This window comes from Arachis hypogaea, chromosome 17 (genome assembly GCF_003086295.3).
Source record: "Arachis hypogaea cultivar Tifrunner chromosome 17, arahy.Tifrunner.gnm2.J5K5, whole genome shotgun sequence".
In the NCBI taxonomy this organism is placed as follows: domain Eukaryota; kingdom Viridiplantae; phylum Streptophyta; class Magnoliopsida; order Fabales; family Fabaceae; genus Arachis; species Arachis hypogaea.
The window spans coordinates 61,294,527-61,310,576 of record NC_092052.1 but is presented as its reverse complement, the minus strand read 5'-3'; the positions used below and the strand labels follow the sequence as shown (position 1 = coordinate 61,310,576).

General features: G+C 39.6%; 2 non-coding genes across 2 annotated transcripts; one reads left to right on the top strand and one right to left on the bottom strand.

Annotated features, from left to right (window-relative positions):
• Nucleotides 1-1,370: 1,370 nt before the first annotated feature.
• LOC112767489 (small nucleolar RNA R71) lies at nucleotides 1,371-1,478 on the bottom strand. Its single transcript, XR_003184932.1, has one exon. It is a non-coding gene; the product is annotated as a small nucleolar RNA R71 (small nucleolar RNA).
• Nucleotides 1,479-14,692: 13,214 nt separating this feature from the next.
• On the top strand, nucleotides 14,693-14,800 carry LOC112768176 (small nucleolar RNA R71). Its single transcript, XR_003185613.1, has one exon. It is a non-coding gene; the product is annotated as a small nucleolar RNA R71 (small nucleolar RNA).
• The last annotated feature ends 1,250 nt before the right edge of the window (nucleotides 14,801-16,050 follow it).

The window sequence follows — 16,050 nt, the reverse complement described above, 5'->3', positions numbered from 1 at the left end:
GTGAAGAAGGAAAACTGGCGTTTAAAGGCCAGTCAGGGTACCTGGCTGGGTGTTTAACGCCCAAAAAGGTAGCATTTTGGGCGTTAAACGCCAGAATGGATGCCATTCTGGGTGTTTAACGCCAGAAGGACACAAGAGGGAAGATTTTGTTTTTAATTCAAATTTTTTTCAAATCTTCATAATTTTTCAAAATCAAATCTTTTTCAAATAACATCTTTTCAATCATATCTCTTCAAAATCAATTTCTTTCCATTTTTGTTAATTTTCGAAAATCCTTGTTATAATTAAAGATTTACTTCAAAATTTTCAAGTTGTTACTTGCCTATTAAGAAAGGATCAAATTTTGAATTTTAAGAATCATATCTTCTAATTTCTTGTTAGTCAAGTAATCAACTTTAATTTTAAAACTTTCTTTTTTTATTTATTTTCAATCATATCTTCTCAATCATATCTTTTCAATCACATCTTTTTCAAAATCAACTCTCAATCATATCTTTTTGATTTCTAATTTCAAAATCTTTTTCAAAAATCACTTAATTTCTTTCCCAATCTTAATTTTCGAAAATCTCAATCAAATTTTCAAAATTTCTTTTTATTATTTCAAAATCTTCTTAATTTATTTTCGAAAATTCTTCCCCTCTTCTCACATCCTTCTATTTAAGGGACTAACATTCCTCCTCAAGGTGCAATTCGAACTCTATCCTTCTTTATATGTTCAAATTCTCTTCTATCTACCTCATCCTTCTATTCTTCTTTTCCTCTAACACCTCAAGGAATCTCTATACTGTGACATAGAGGATTCCCTACTTTCTTGTTCTCTTCTCTTTCATATGAGCAGGAATAAAGATAAAGGCATACTTATTCAAGCTGATCCTGAACATGAAAGGACCTTGAAGAGAAAACTAAGAGAAGCTAAAGAACATCTCTCTTTAGAGGGCCTAACAGAGCTTTTCAAGGAAGAAGAAACAATGGCAGCCGAAAACAACAATGCCAACAATGCAAGGAAGGTGCTTGGTGACTTTACTGCACCTACTCCCGACTTCTATGGTAGAAGCATCTCAATCCCTGCCATTGGAGCAAACAACTTTGAGCTTAAGCCTCAATTAGTTTCTCTAATGCAACAGAATTGCAAGTTTCATGGACTTCCATTGGAAGATCCTCATCAGTTCTTAGCTGAATTCTTGCAAATCTGTGACACTGTCAAGACCAATGGGGTTGACCATGAAGTCTACAGACTTATGCTTTTTTCTTTTGCTGTAAGAGACAGAGCTAGGACATGGTTGGATTCACAACCTAAAGAAAGCCTGAACTCTTGGGAAAAGCTAGTCAATGCCTTCTTGGCAAAGTTCTTTCCACCTCAAAAATTGAGCAAGCTTAGAGTGGAAGTCCAAACCTTCAGACAGAAGGAAGGTGAATCCCTCTATGAAGCTTGGGAAAGATACAAGCAATTAATCAGAAGATGTCCTTCTGACATGCTTTCTGAATGGAGCATCATAGGAATTTTCTATGATGGTCAGTCTGAACTATCCAAGATGTCATTGGATAGCTCTGCTGGAGGATCTCTTCATCTGCAGAAGACACCTGCAGAAGCTCAGAAACTCATTGAAATGGTTGCAAATAACCAATTCATGTACACTTCTGAACGGAATCCTGTGAACAATGGGACAAATCAGAAGAAAGGAGTTCTTGAGATTGATACTCTGAATGCCATATTGGCTCAGAATAAAATATTGACCCAACAAGTCAATATGATTTCTCAGAGTCTGTCTGAAATGCAAGCAGCAACAGGCAGTACTAAGGAAGCTTCCTCTGAAGAAGAAGCTTATGATCCTGAGAACCCAGCAATGGAAGAGGTGAATTACATGGGAGAACCCTATGGAAACACCTATAATCCTTCATGGAAAAATCATCCAAATCTCTCATGGAAGGATCAACAGAGACCTCAACAAGGTTTCAACAACAATAATGGTGGAAGAAACAGGTTTAGCAATAGCAAGCCTTTTCCATCATCTTCTCAGCAATAAACAGAGATTTCTAAACAGAGCCACTCTGATTTAGCAACCATTGTCTCTGATCTAATCAAAACCACTCAAAATTTCATGACTGAAACAAGATCCTCCATTAGAAATTTGGAGTCACAAGTGGGTCAGCTGAGTAAGAAAATTATTGAACTCCCTCCTAGTACTCTCCCAAGCAATACAGAAGAGAATCCAAAGAGAGAGTGCAAGGCCATAAACACGTCTCACATGGCCGAACCTGGAGAGGAGAAAGAGGCAGTAATCTCCACTGAGGAAGACCTCAATGGACGTCTACTGACCTCCAAGGAGTTCCCTAATGAGGAACCATGGAAATCTGAGGCTCAGACTGAGACCATAGAGATTCCATTGAATCTACTTCTGCCATTCATGAGCTCTGATGAGTATTCTTCCTCTGAAGAGGATGAAGATGTTACTGAAGAGCAAGTTGCTAAGTACCTTGGAGCAATCATAAAGCTAAATGCCAGGTTGTTTGGTAATGAGACTTGGGAGGATGAACCTCCATTGCTCATCAAAGAACTAGATAACTTGACTAGGCAGAAATTATCTCTGAAGAGACAAGACCCTGGAAAATTCTCAATCCCTTGTACCATAGGCACCATGATCTTTGAGAAGGCTCTGTGTGACCTAGGGTCAAGTATAAACCTCATGCCTCTCTCTGTAATGGAGAAGCTAGGGATCATTGAGGTACAAGCTGTAAGAATCTCACTGGAGATGGCAGACAATTGAAAGAAACAGGCTTATGGACTTGTAGAAGATGTCTTGGTAAAGGTTGAAAACCATTACATCCCTGCTGATTTTATAATCCTAGAAACTGGGAAGTGTATGGATGAATCCATCATCCTTGGCAGACCCTTCGTAGCCACAGCCAAAGCTGTGATTGATGTTGACAGAGGAGAATTGATCATTCAAGTGAATGAAGACTCCCTTATGTTTAAAGCTCAAGGATATCCCTCTGTCACCATGGAGAGGAAGCATGAAGAGCTTCTCTCAATACAGAGTCAAACAGAGCCCCCATAGTTAAACTCTAAGTTTGGTGTTGGGAGGTTCAAATATTGCTCTGAATATCTGTAAAGCTCCATGAGAGCCACTGTCAAGCTATTGATATTAAAGAAGCGCTTGTTGGGAGGCAACCCAATTTTTACTTATCTATATTAAATTTCTATTTTCTTTTGTTATTTTATATTTTCTATAGGTTGATGATCATGTGAAGTCACAAAAAACAATTGAAAAATAAAAAACAGAAGGAAAAACAGAATGAAAAATAGAACACCCTGGAGGAGAAACTTACTGGCGTTTAAACGCCAGTAAGGGTAGCAGAATGGGCGTTAAACGTCCAGTCTGGCACCATTCTGGGCGTTTAACGCCAGGATTGACAGCAAGGGCGTTTTGCACGCCACATGGTGCAGGGATGAGAAATCCTTGACACCTCAGGATCTGTGGACCCCACAGGATCCCCACCTACCCCACCTCTCTCTCTCTTCTTCACCCATTCACCAATCACCTCAATACCTCTTCCCCAAAAACCCCTCACCTATCAAATCCTACCCTCTTCTCCATAAACCCTTCACCAATCCACATCCATCCATCATAAAACCCCACCTACCTCACCATTCAAATTCAAACCACTTTCCCACCCAAACCCACCCATAATGGCCAAACCTTACCCCCCTCTCCACTCCTATATAGACCCATCTTCACTCCTTCATTTTCACACAACCTAAACACTACCCATCCCCCTTGGCCGAAACATAAAGCCCCCTCCATCTCCTCTATTTCTTCTTCTTCTACTCTCTTCTTTCTTTTTTTGCTCGAGGACGAGCAACCTTCTAAGTTTGGTGTGGTAAAAGCTAAAGCTTTTTTTGTTTTTCCATAACCATTAATGGCACCAAAGGCCGGAGAAACCTCTAGAAAGAGGAAAGGGAAGGCAAAAGCTTCCACCTCCGAGTCATGGGAGATGGAGAGATTCCTCTCAAGGGTGCATCAAGACCACTTCTATGAAGTTGTGGCCAAGAAGAAGGTGATCCCCGAGGTCCCTTTTAAGCTCAAAAAGGGCGAATATCCGGAGATCCGACATGAGATTCGAAGAAGAAGTTGGAAAGTTCTCACCAACCCCATTCAACAAGTCAGAATCTTAATGGTTCAAGAGTTCTATGCCAATGCATGGATCACCAAGAACCACGATCAAAGTGTGAACCCGAACCCTAAGAATTGGCATACAATGGTCCGAGGGAAATACTTAGACTTTAGTCCGGAAAATGTAAGGTTGGCATTCAACTTGCCCATGATGCAAGGAGATGCACACCCATACACTAGAAGGGTCAACTTTGATCAAAGGTTGGACCAAGTCCTCATGGACATCTGTGAAGAAGGCGCTCAATGGAAGAGAGATTCAAGAGGGAAGCCGGTTCAACTAAGAAGGCATGACCTCAAGCCGTGGCTAGAGGATGGTTGGAGTTCATCCAACGCTCAATCATTCCTACTAGCAACTGGTCTGAAGTTACTATAGACTGGGCTATCATGATTCATAGCATCATGATTAGAGAGGAAGTAGAAGTTATGAAGCTATATCCCAAGAACTCTACAAAGTGGCGGACAAGTCCTCCACTGTAGCAAGGTTAGCCTTCCCTCATCTCATTTGTCACCTCTGCAATTCAGCTGGAATTAACATAGAGGAAGACATCCTCATTAATGAGGACAAGCCCATCACTAAGAAAAGGATGGAGCAAACAAGAGATCCCACTCATGGACAAGAGCATGAGGAAACTCCTCATGAAATCCCTGAGATGCCTTAAGAGATGTATTTTCCTCCACAAAACTATTGAGAGAAAATCAACACCTCCCTAGGAGAATTAAGTTCCAACATGGGACAACTAAGGGTGGAGCACCAAGAGCATTCCATCCTCCTCTATGAAATTAGAGAAGACCAAAGAACCATGAGAGAGGAACAACAAAGGCAAGGTAGAGATATTGAGGAGCTCAAGCACTCCATAAGATCTTCAAGAGGAAGAACAAGCCGCCATCACTAAGGTGGACCTGTTCTTTAATTTCCTTGTTCTTTATTTTCTGTTTTTTCGAAAATTGTGCTTTATGTTTATTTATGTTTGTGTCTTTATTACATGATCATTAGTGTCTAAATGTCTATGCCTTAAAGCTATGAAAATAAATCCATCACCTTTCTTAAATGAAAAATGTTTTTAATTGAAAAAGAAAAAGAAGTGCATGAATTTCAAATTTTAAAACAGTTTAATTATCTTGATGTGGTGGCAATACTATTATTTTTCTGAATGAATGCTTGAACAGTGCATATTTTTCAATTTGATTCTTTATGAATGTTAAAATTGTTGGCTCTTGAAAGAATGATGGGAAAAGGAGAAATGTTATCTGATGATCTAAAAAATCATAAAATTGATTCTTGAAGCAAGAAAAAGCAGTGAAAAGCTTGCAAAAAAAAAGAAAAAAAAAAGAAAAGCAAGCAGAAAAAGCCAATACCCCTTTAAACCAAAAGGCAAGGGTGATAAAAAGGATCTAAGGCTTTGAGCATCAGTGGATAGGAGGGCCCACAGGAATAAAATCCTGGCCTAAGCGGCTAAACCAAGTTGTCCCTAACCATGTGCTTGTGGCATGAAGGTATCAAGTGAAAACTTGAGACTGAGCGGTTAAAGTCAAGGTCCAAAGCAAAAAGAAGAGTGTGCTTAAGAACCCTGGACACCTCTAATTGGGGACTCTAGCAAAGCTGAGTCACAATCTGAAAAGGTTCACCCAGTTATGTGTCTGTGCTATTTATGTATTCGGTGGTAATACTGGAAAAAAAAAGTGCTTAGGGTCATGGCCAAGACTCATAAAGTAGCTGTGTTCAAGAATCAACATACTTAACTAGGAGAATCAATAACACTATCTGGATTCTGAGTTCCTATAGAAGCCAATCATTCTGAACTTCAAAGGATAAAGTGAGATGCCAAAACTGTTCAAAAGCAAAAAGCTAAAAGCCCCGCTCATCTAATTAATACTGATCTTCACAGATGTTTTTAGAATTCATTGTATATTCTCTTATTTTTATCCTATTTGATTTTCATTTGCTTGGGGACAAGCAACAATTTAAGTTTGGTGTTGTGATGAGCGGATAATTTATACGCTTTTTGGTATTATTTTTAGTATGTTTTTAGTATATTTTAATTAGTTTTTATTATATTTTTATTAGTTTTTAAATAAAAATCACTCTTCTAGACTTTACTATGAGTTTTTGAATTTTTCTATGATTTCAGGTATTTTCTGGCTGAAATTGAGGGACCTGAGCAAAAATCTGATTCAGAGGCTGAAAAAGGACTGCAGATGCTGTTGGATTCTGACCTCCCTACACTCGAAGTGGATTGTCTGGAGCTACAGAAGCCCAATTGGCGCGCTCTTAATTGCGTTGGAAAGTAGACATCCTGGGCTTTCCAGCAATATATAATAGCTATACTTTACCCGAGATTTGATGGCCCAAACCGACGTTCCAAGTCAGCTCAAGAATTCTGGCGTTTAACTCTAAAACTGGCACAAAAGCTGAAGTTAAACGCCCAAACTGGCACAAAAGCTGGCGTTTAACTCCAAGAAAAGTCTCTATACATGGAAGCTTCAATGCTCAGCCCAAGCACACACCAAGTGGGCCCGGAAGAAGATTTCTGCATTAATTACTGATTTTTGTAAACCCTAGGCTACTAGTTCTCTATAAATAGGACCTTTTGCTATTGTATTTTCATCTTTGGACGTTTAGTCCCTAGACCTTGGAGGCTGGCCATTCGGCCATGCTTACACTATTATCACTTATGTATTTTCAACGGTGGAGTTTCTACACACCATAGATTAAGGTGTGGAGCTCTGCTGTTCTTCATGAATTAATACAAAGTACTATTGTTTTTCTATTCTACTCAAGTCTTTTTCTTCTCCAAGATATTCATTCGCACCCAAGAACATGATGAATGTGATGATTATGTGACACTCATCACCATTCTCACCTATGAACGCGTGATTGACAACCACTTCCATTCTACATGCAAACAAGCTTGAATGTATATCTCTTGGATTTCTAATCTAAGATTGGAACTTTCGTGGTATAGGCTAGAATTACTGGCGGTCATTCTTGAGATCCGGAAAGTCTAAACCTTGTCTGTGGTATTCTGAGTAGGATCTGGGAAGGGATGACTGTGACGAGCTTCAAACTCGCGATTGTGGGGCGTGTGACAGACGGAAAAGGATCAATGGATCCTATTCCGACATGATCGAAAACCGACAGATGATTAGCCGTGCGGTGACAGTGCTTTTGGAACGTTTTCACTGAGATGACGGGAAGTAGCCATTGACAATGGTGATGCCCAACATAAAGCTTGCCATGGAAAGGAGTATGAATGATTAGAAGAAGGCAATAGGAAAGCAGAGGTTCAGGAGGAACAAAGCATCTTCATACGCTTATCTGAAATTCCAACCGAAGAATTACATAAGTATCTCTATCATTATTTTATGTTTTATTTATCTTTTAATTATCAATTCTCCATCACCATCTGAATCCGCCTGACTGAGATTTACAAGGTGACCATAGCTTGCTTCAAGCTGACAGTCTCCGTGGGATCGACCCTTACTCACGTAAGGTTTATTACTTGGACGACCCAGTGCACTTGCTGGTTAGTTGTGCGGAATTGTGACAAAGTGTGATTCATGTTTAAGAGCTCCAAGTCCTTTGGCGCCATTGTTGACGATCACAATTTCGTGCACCAGTATACCAACAACATTCAATTCTATCTTAGGGTTAACTAGCCTAAGTGTCTATGAACATTACATATTACATAAAGGAAACCGAAACTATACCTTGGCCGATTCCCAAAACGTTCGAAATATCAAAACAAAGCCACCAAGCTTGCTCCAAAGCCTCAATCAACTCCAACAAACACCAAAACTCAATCTAACATCACATTTGGTGCACAAAATTGTGATCCCTGGTAATGGCTCCAAAAACTTGGTGCTCTAATCTTAATTCATAATTTGTCACAACTTCGATACAACTAACCAGCAAGTGCACTGGGTCGTCCAAGTAATAAAATCTTACGTGAGTAAGGGTCGATCCCACGGAGATTGTTGGTATGAAGCAAGCTATGGTCATCTTGTAAATCTCAGTCAGGCGGATATCAAATGGTTATGGAGTTTTCGAATAATAATAATAAATAAACAAAAAATAAAGATAGAAATACTTATGTAAATCATTGGTGAGAATTTCAGATAAGCGTATAGAGATGCTTTCGTTCCTCTGAACCTCTGCTTTCCTGCTGTCTTTATCCAATCATTCCTACTCCTTTCCATGGCAAGCTTTCTGTAAGGCATCACCGTTGTCAATGGCTACATCCCATCCTCTCTGTGAAAAAGATCCAAATGCTCTGTCACGGCACGGCTAATCATCTGGAGGTTCTCGATCATACTGTAATAGGATTCACCCTCCCTTTGCGTCTGTCACTACGCCCAGCACTCGCAAGTTTGAAGTTCGTCACAGCCATCCCTTCCCAGATCCTACTCGGAATACCATAGACAAGGTTTAGACTTTCCGGATCTCAGGAATGGCCATCCATGGGTTCTAACTTATACCACGAAGATTCTAATATCTTGGACTCGGTCCTCTGTATTAGATATCTAAGAGATACTCATTCTAGCTTGTTTGCATGTAGAACGGAAGTGTTTGTCAAGCACATGTTCATAAGTGAGAATGATGATGAGCGTCACATAATCATCACATTCATCATGTTCTTGGGTGCGAATGGATATCTTAGAAGCGGAATAAGTTGAATTGAATATAAAACAGTAGTACTTTGCATTAAATCATGAGGAATAGTAGAGCTCCACACCTTAATCTATGGAATGCAGAAACTCTACCGTTGAAAATACATAAGTGATAATGGAGTTCATTGGTCTCGGCCCCAGAGGGGAACCGGAGTAACCAAGACTTGATCAAAGGATCAAAAGATAATCCAAAGATATAAATACAATAGTAAAAAGTCATATTTATACTAGACTAGCTACTAGGGTTTACAGAAGTAAGTAATTGATGCAGAAATTCACTTCCGGGGCCCACTTGGTGTGTGCTTGGGCTGAGCATGAAGCTTTCACGTGCAGAGGCTTATTTTGGAGTTGAACGCCAAGTTGTAACGTGTTTTTGGCGTTCAACTCTGGTTCGTGACGTGTTTCTGGCGTTTAACTCTAGACTGCAGCGTAGAACTGGCGTTCAACGCCCTTTTGCATCGTCTAAACTCGGGCAAAGTATGGACTATTATATATTGCTGGAAAGCCCTAGATGTCTACTTTCCAACGCCGTTAAGAGCGCGCCTTTTAGAGTTCTGTAGCTCCAGAAAATCCACTTTGAGTGCAGGGAGGTCAGAATCCAACAACATCAGCAGTCCTTCTTCAACCTCTGAATATGATTTTTGCTCAAGTCCCTCAATTTCAGCCAGAAAATACCTGAAATCACAGAAAAATACACAAACTCATAGTAAAGTCCAGAAATGTGAATTTAACATAAAAACTAATAAAAGCATCCCTAAAAGTAACTAGATCCTACTAAAAACATACTAAAAACAATGCCAAAAAGCGTATAAATTATCCGCTCATCACAACACGAAACGTAAATTGTTGCTTGTCCCTAAGCAACTGAAAATCAAATAGGATAAAAAGAAGAGAATACTATAAATTCCAAAATATCAATGAAACATAGCTCCAATTAGATGAGCGGGACTTGTAGCTTTTTGCCTCTTGAATAGTTTTGGCATCTCACTTTATCCATTGAAGTTCAGAATGATTGGCATCTATAGAAACTCAGAGTTCACATAGTTTTATTGATTCTCCTAGTTCAGTATGTTGATTCTTGAACACAGCTACTTTATGAGTCTTGGCCGTGGCCCTAAGCACTTTGTTTTCCAGTATTACCATCGGATACATAAATGCCACAGACACATAACTGGGTGAACCTTTTCAGATTGTGACTTAGCTTTGCTAAAGTCCCCAATTAGAGGTGTCCAGGGTTCTTAAGCACACTCTTTTTTTGCTTTGGACCTTGACTTTAACCGCCCAGTCTCAAGTTTTCACTTGACACCTTCACGCCACAAGCACATGGTTAGGGACAGCTTGGTTTAGCCGCTTAGGCCAGGATTTTATTCCTTTAGGCCCTCCTATCCACTGATGCTCAAAGCCTTGGGATCCTTTTTATTTACCCTTGCCTTTTGGTTTTAAGGGTTATTGGCTTTTTGCTCTTGCCTTTTGGTTTTAAGGGTTACTGGCTTTTTGCTCTTGCCTTTTGGTTTAAAGAGCTTTTGGCTTTTTCTGCTTGCTTTTTCTTTTTCTTTCTCTTTTTTTTTCTGCAAGCTTTTGTATTCACTACTTTTTCTTGCTTCAAGAATCATTTTTATGATTTTTCAGATTATCAAATAAAATGTCTCCTTGTCATCATTCTTTTTCAAGAGCCAACATATTTAACATTCTTAAACAACAACTTCAAAAGACATATGCACTGTTCAAGCATTCATTCAGAAAACAAAAAGTATTGTCACCACATCAAAATAGTTAAACTAGTTTCAAGGATGAATTCGAAACTATGTACTTCTTGTTCTTTTGAATTAAAAACATTTTTCATTTAAGAGGGGTGATGGATTCATAGGACATTCATAACTTTAAGACAAAGTTACTAAATACTAATGATCATGTAATAAGACACTAACATAGATAAGCGCTTAACATAAAGAAAACGAAAAATAGAAAATTTGAGAACAAGGAATGAGTCCACCTTAGTGATGGTGGCATTTCCTTCTTGAGGAACCAATGATGTCCTTGAGCTCTTCTATGTCTCTTCCTTGTCTCTGTTGCTCTTCCCTCATTGCTCTTTGATCTTCTCTAATTTCATGAAGGATGATGGAGTGCTCTTGATGTTCCACCCTTAATTGTCCCATGTTAGAACTTAATTCTCCTAGGGAGGTGTTGATTTGCTCCCAAAAATTCTGTGGAGGAAAGTGCATCCCTTGAGGCATCTCAGGGATTTCTTGGTGATGAGCTTCTTCATGCGTCTCTTGAGATCCATGAATAGGCTCTCTTGTTTGCTCCATCCTTTTCTTAATGATGGACTTGTCCTCTTCAATGAGGATATCTCCCTCTATGTCAATCCCAGCCGAATTGCATAGGTGGCAAATGAGGTGAGGAAAGGCTAACCTTGCCATAGTGGAGGACTTGTCAGCTACCTTGTAGAGTTCTTGAGGTATAATCTCATGAACTTCCACCTCTTCTCCAATCATGATGCTATGGATCATGATGGCCCGGTCTATAGTAACTTCAGACCGGTTGCTAGTGGGAATGATTGAGCGTTGAATGAACTCCAACCATCCTCTAGCTACAGGCTTAAGGTCCAGTCTTCTCAGTTGAACCGGTTTACCTTTTGAGTCAATCTTCCATTGAGCTCCTTCCACACATATGTCCATGAGGACTTGGTCCAACCTTTGATCAAAGTTGACTCTCCTTGTGTAGGGGCGTGTGTTCTCTTCCATCATTGGCAAGTTGAACGCCAACCTCATATTTTCCGGACTAAAATCTAAGTATTTCCCCTGAACCATGGTGAGATAATTCTTTGGGTTCGGGTTCTTACTTTGATCATGGTTCCTAGTGATCCATGCATTAGCATAGAACTCTTGAACCATTAGAATTCCGACTTGTTAGATGGGGTTTGTTAGAACTTCCCAACCTCTTCTTTGGATCTCATGTCGGATCTCTGGATACTCATTTTTCTTGAGTTTGAAAGGGACCTCGGGGATCACCTTCTTCTTGGCCACAACATCATAAAAGTGGTCTTGATAGACTTTGGAGATGAATCTTTCCATCTCCCATGACTCGGAGGTGGAAGATTTTGTCTTCCCTTTCCCTTTTCTAGAGGATTCTTTGGTCTTAGGTGCCATCAATGGTAATGGAAAAATAAAAAGCTTATGCTTTTACCATACCAAACTTAGAATATTGCTCGCCCTCGAGCAATAGAAGAAAGAAAAGAAGAAGAAGAAGAAGATATGGAAGAGAGGGAGAGAGGGTTGTGTTTCGGCCAAGAAGGGGATGAAAGGGTTGTGTTGTGTGAGAATAAGGAAGAATGGAGAGGTTTATATAGTGGAGGGAGAGGGGTTAAGGTTCGGCCATATGGGGTGGGTTTGGGTGGGAAAGTAATTTTGAATTTTGAAGGTAGGTGGGGTTTATAAGGTAGGTTTATGGGGAAGAGTGGATGGATGTGAGCGGTGAATGGGTAATAGGGAAGAGAGAGATTGAGGTGATTGGTGAAGGGTTTTGGGGAAAGGTGGTTATTGGGAAGAGAGGATGAATGAGAAGAGGGGAGAGTATGAGTGGAGGTAGGTAGGGATCCTGTGGGGTCCACAGATGCTGAGATGATCCTGTGGGTCCACAGATCCTGAGGTGTCAAAGAATTGCATCCCTGCACCAATTAGGCATGTAAAACACCTTTGCATGCAATTCTGGCATTTAAACGCCAAATTGATGCTTGTTCTAGGCGTTCAACGCCCAGATGCAGCATGTTTCTGGCGTTGAACGCCAGTTCTATGGTTGTTTTTGGCGTTCAGTGCCAGCTTTCCTCAGGGTGCATTCCTGGCGTCTGAACGCCAGGATGTTGCTTGTTTCTGGCGTTCAACGCCAGATTCATGCTCTGTTCTGGCGTTGAACGCCAGCCAGATGCTCCTTACTAGCGTTTAAACGCCAGTAAGCTCTTCCTCCAGGTTGTGATTTTTCTTCTGCTGTTTTTGATTCTGTTTTTTATTTTTCTATTTATTTTATGACTCCACATGATCATGAACCTAATAAAACATGAAAGAACAATAAGAATAAAAATGAAAATAAAATTAGAATTTGGGTTGCCTCCCAACAAGCGCTTCTTTAATGTCAATAGCTTGACAGTGAGCTCCCATGGAGCCTTACAGATGTTCAGAGCATTTTTGAGACTTCCCAACACCAAACTTAGAGTTTGGATATGAGAATTCAACACCAAACTTAGAGTTTGGTTGTGGCCTCCCAACACCAAACTTAGAGTTTGACTGTGGGGGCTCTGGTTGACTCTGCAGTGAGAGAAGCTTATCGTGCCTCTTTTCCATGTTTTCAGGATGATAACCTTGTGCTTTAAACATAAGGGAGTCCCCATTCAATTGAAGGACTAATTCACCTCTGTTAACATCTATCACAGCTCCTGCTGTGGCTAGGAAAGTTCTTCCAAGGATGATGCACTCATCCTCATCCTTCCTAGTATCTAGGATTATGAAATCAGCAGGGATGTAAAGGCCTGCAACCTTTACTAGCATGTCCTCTACTTGTCCATAAGCCTCTTTTCTTGAGTTGTCTGCCATCTCTAATGAGATTCTAGCAGCTTGCACCTCAAAGATTCCAAGTTTCTCCATTACAGAGAGTGGCATGAGGTTTATTCCTGACCCAAGGTCACATAGAGCCTTCTTAAAGGTTATGGTGCCTATGGTGCAGGGTATTAGGAACTTTCCAGGATCCTGTTTCTTCTGAGGCAATCTCAGTTGATCCAATGCATTCAGTTCATTGGTGAACAGGGAAGGTTCATCTCCCCAAGTCTCATTACCAAATAAATTGGCATTCAGCTTCATGATTGCACCAAGGAACTTGGCAACTTGCTCTTCAGTAACATCCTCATTCTCTTCAGAAGAGGAATACTCATCAGAGCTTATGAAGGGCATAAGGAGGTTCAATGGAATCTCTATGGTCTCTAGATGAGCCTCAGATTCCTTTGGTTCCTCAAAGGAAAACTCCTTGTTGATCACTGGACGTCCCAAGAGGTCTTCCTCACTGGGATTCACGTCCTCTTCCTCCCTTGTAGGTTCGGCCATATTGGTTATATCAATGGCCTTGGACTCTCTCTTTGGATTCTCTTCTGTATTGCTTGGGAGAGTACTAGGAGGGATTTTAGTGATCTTCTTACTCAGCTGGCCCACTTGTGCCTCCAAATTTCTAATGGATGACCTTGTTTCATTCATGAAACTCAGAGTGGCCTTAGATAGATCAGAGACTAAATTTGCTAAGTTAGATGGATTCTACTCAGAATTCTCTGTCTGTTGCTGAGTGGATGATGGAAAAGGTTTACTATTGTTAAACCTGTTTCTTCCACCATTAGTAAAACCTTGTTGAGGCTTTTGTTGATCCTTCCATGAGAAATTTGGGTGATTTCTCCATGAGGGGTTATAGGTGTTCCCATAAGGTTCACCCATATAATTTACCTCTACTATTGCAGGGTTCTCAGGATCATAAGCTTCTTCTTCAAAAGATGCCTCTTGAGTACTGTTGGGTGTAGCTTGCATTCCATTCAAACTCTGAGAAATCATTTTGACTTGCTGAGTCAATATTTTATTCTGAGCCAATATGGCATTCAGAGTATCAATTTCAAGAACTCCCTTTTTCTGAGGCGTCCCATTACTCACAGGATTCCTCTCAGAAGTGTACATGAACTGGTTATTAGCAACCATGTAAATAAGTTTTTGAGCTTCTGCAGGCGTTTTCTTTAGGTGAATGGATCCACCTGCAGAAGTATCCAATGACATCTTAGCTAATTCAGACAGACCATCATAGAATATATCCAGGATGGTCCATTCTGAAAGCATGTCAGAAGGACACTTTTTGGTCAGTTGCTTATATCTCTCCCAGGCTTCATAGAGGGATTCACCCTCTTTCTGTCTGAAGGTTTGAACATCCACTCTAAGCTTACTGAGCTTTTGAGGAGGAAAGAACTTGGCTAAGAAAGCCTTGACCAGCTTATCCCAAGAGTTCAGGCTATCCTTAGGTTGAAAGTCCAACCATATTCTAGCTCTGTCTCTTACAGCAAAAGGGAAAAGCATGAGCCTGTAGACTTCAGGATCTACTCCATTAGTCTTAACAGTATCACATATCTGCAAGAATTCAGTTAAGAACTGAAAAGGATCTTCAGATGGAAGTCCATAAAACTTGCAGTTCTGTTGCATCAGAGAAACTAATTGAGGTTTCAGCTCAAAATTGTTTGCTCCAATGGTAGGGATGGAGATGCTTCTTCCATGTAAATTGGAATTTAGTGCAGTAAAGTCACCAAGCATCTTCCTTGCATTGTTATTACTTTCGGCTGCCATCTCCTCTTCCTTTTCAAAAATTTCTGTAAGGTTGTCTCTGGATTGTTGTATTTTTGCTTCTCTCAGTTTCCTCTTCAGAGTTCTTTCAGGTTCAGGGTCTGCTTCAACAAGAATGTTCTTGTCCTTGCTCCTGGTCATGTGAAAAAAAAGAGGACTATAGATACCGGGGATCCTCTTTACCATAGTATAGAGGTTCCCTTTGTGTGAATAGAAGAAAAGAAGAATAAGAATGAAGAATAGAAGAATTCGAACTCAGAAGAGAAGAAATGGTTTGAATTTTTGGGTGAGGAAAAGTGTTAGTAGATGAATAAATAAATAGAAGGAGATAAGGGAGAGGGAATTTCGAAAATTAATTTTTTTGAAAAGAAGTTGATGATTTTCAAAAATTAAAGGAGAATTAAAATTAAAATTAGAATTTAAACAATTAATTAACTAAAAAGAATTTTTGAAAAAGAGGGAGGTATTTTCGAAAATTAGAGAGGGATAGTTAGTTAGGTAGTTTTGAAAGAGATAAGAAACAAACAAAAAGTTAATTAGTTAGTTGAAACAAATTTTGAAAATTAATTTTTAAAAGATAAGAAGATAAGAAGTTAGAAAAGATATTTTAAAATCAAATTTTTGAAAAAGGTATGATATGAAAAGATATGATTAGAAAGATATGATTTTGAAAAAGATAAGATAAGAAGATATTTTTGAAAAGATATGATTGAAATTAGTTTTGAAAAAGATTTGATTTTTAAAATCACAATTAATGACTTGATTCACAAGAAATCACAAGATATGATTCTAGAACTTAAAGTTTGAATCTTTCTTAACAAGCAAGTAACAAACTTGAAATTTTTGAATCAAAACAT